The following is a 2,509-nucleotide window of genomic DNA, read 5'->3' on the forward strand; positions in this document are numbered from 1 at the left end:
TTCACACCTTCAATTTGCAACCCATTGCACACATAACTTAGAACTACGATCTGGTTTGATTTCGCAAACACGCGAATACGTAGGCAATCCTATTACAAGGGCACAACCGCATGCTCCTTTCACAACATTTCCAATTTTCAATCCTCAATAACCGGCTCGGAACTACGATCTGGTTTGATTTCGCAAACACGCGAATACGTAGGCAGTCCCCCAACAAGGACACAATCGCACACCCATTTCAATCTCAACCATTAACATCAATCCTCAAAAGTAGCCCACCCAGCTGCAAATATTAATCTTATACCTATTTACTGGGGGGCTTCTTCCTTAAGATGTCGCCCATTCCTTGTTTTGTCAAATTCCCACCTTCTCACTCTGGGCTTCTCTTTCGAGACGTCACCCGTCCTTTTTCCTCAAACATCTTTTGAGTCTCGACTACAGTCCAAAATAAACCACCTTTAACCTAGTGCTCGGTTCGGACGATGACAAGGTCTTGGTTCCGCTTTCCGAATCATCATGCCTCAAGGAGGGATCTCAAACAAGCAAACGGAGGCAAATATGTCTGGAGAAGATAATCAGTTCATGTCCCCCAGCCGAGCGGATCTTCTACTCCGATGATCTGATGCGCGTTGTCACCCTTTCTTGGCTAGGAGTTGCACTTACATGTGCAAAGTCTGTCAGAGTCATCCCCGTGTTGTGTCGACACTGACTTTGTGTCACGTTCACGACTGCCCATTTGTCAGTCTGTCAGTGTGCGTCTATGTGAGTCAGTATCTCAATGGTCACGTGTCTCCAGTCAGTCAAATCACGGATCGGCGAGCAATAAATTCCAACTCTTAACATATTTTAAGCTTCACAACTTTCAAAACTTCTATCTCCCTTCGCGTGAGATATTACATGCTAGTTGCTTATATGCTAACTGCTCACATGCTTATGTACTTATGTGCTTATATGCTTGCGTGCCTACATGCGTGTCTATGCGACTGCAGATTTGTGTGGCCACTAACCATGCAGATAATCTTGAGAAGATAAACTCACTCCAATTGAGTACTGAGTTCTTCCCAACAAACGGCGACCCCTCAAGTCCAAGGGCTTTAACCCCGTCGATTACATGGCATACGCTACCTCCCAGCGAGCAGCAACTCATATCCCCGGCGAGTCCTGAGAAGTTTCAAACTCCCCAGCGAGTGTCGATTTTCAAATGGATGTCACACATGCTATTTCCCACAGTCGATCTTTCGACCACCATGGCTGGCGAGCCTTTGTCCGCAAACAAGATACAACTCAAGGACGTATCCCGACGATGCCTCGGGTACGTCTCCTTTTCACAAGCTGGCAAGCCTTTGTCCGCAAACAAGATACAACTCAAGGACGTATCCAGAAGATGCCTCAGGCATGACTCCTTTTCACAAGCTGGCAAGCCTTTGTCTGCAAACAAGGTACAACTTAAGGACGTATCCCGAAGATGCCTCGGGTACGACTCCTTATCACAGCTGGCGAGCCTTTGCACGCACATGAGATACGACTCAAGGACATATCCCAAAGATGTCTCAGGTATGACTCCTTCCTATGGCTGGCGAGTTTCAAAACGCACCACCTTCAACACCGGCTGGCGAGCCTTTGCGCGCAAATGATTGAAGGACGTATCCCGAAGATGCCTCAGGTATGATTCCTTCTTATGGCTGGCGAGCCTTTATACGTAGTCTAATGGACTTTAAACGACCCGAATCGGAAGTCGACAGACTCTAAAATGTTCCCGACGGCAGGTCCTTGACTCGAATCCTCGAGTCGCCTCGACGTCGCCCATCTCGACGGCAGGTCCTTGGCTCAAACCATTTTGAGTCGCCTCGACATCGCAATGGTCTTCAAGTTGTAATCTTCGATTGACCTGGAGATCATACTTTGACTTTCGCCCTGTCCAAGCCTCAGTCAAAGTGGGGGCTCTGTAGATACCCAATATCTGCACCTTCCAAAAACCACCCGATGATGATCGGACTATAACGTGTTTTTGATATGCGTGCATGGATTGCCTATACATGAGACGGTTTAATGCAATACTCGGATATGAAAAATAATTTCAAAAGTTTTCTAACTTCATTTGCATTAAAATAACCCTATTTAGAGTTAAAACTGTCTTCAGACCCAAAACTGACTCAGAAACCCGCAACTCGAGTCAACCTGAGTTAACCCGAGTCAACCCAAATCTCGAATGTCAAAAATAATGCCATGAATGTCTTTATCATGTCATTTCCATTAAAATGACCCTATTTAGAGTCTAAACCGTCTTCGGACCCAAAACCGACTTAGAAACCCGCAGCTCGAGTCAACCTGAGTCAACCCGAGTCAACCCAAATCTCGAATGTCAAAAATAATGCCATGAATGTCTTCATCATGTCATTCCCATTAAAATGACCCTAATTAGAGTCAAAACCGACACCGAGCCAAAAACCGACTCGAAATTCAAAATCCCGACTCACACGGGTCAAACCCGAGTCAAAGACACAAAATA

This window comes from Silene latifolia, chromosome X (assembly GCF_048544455.1).
Source record: "Silene latifolia isolate original U9 population chromosome X, ASM4854445v1, whole genome shotgun sequence".
Lineage (NCBI taxonomy): Eukaryota > Viridiplantae > Streptophyta > Magnoliopsida > Caryophyllales > Caryophyllaceae > Silene > Silene latifolia.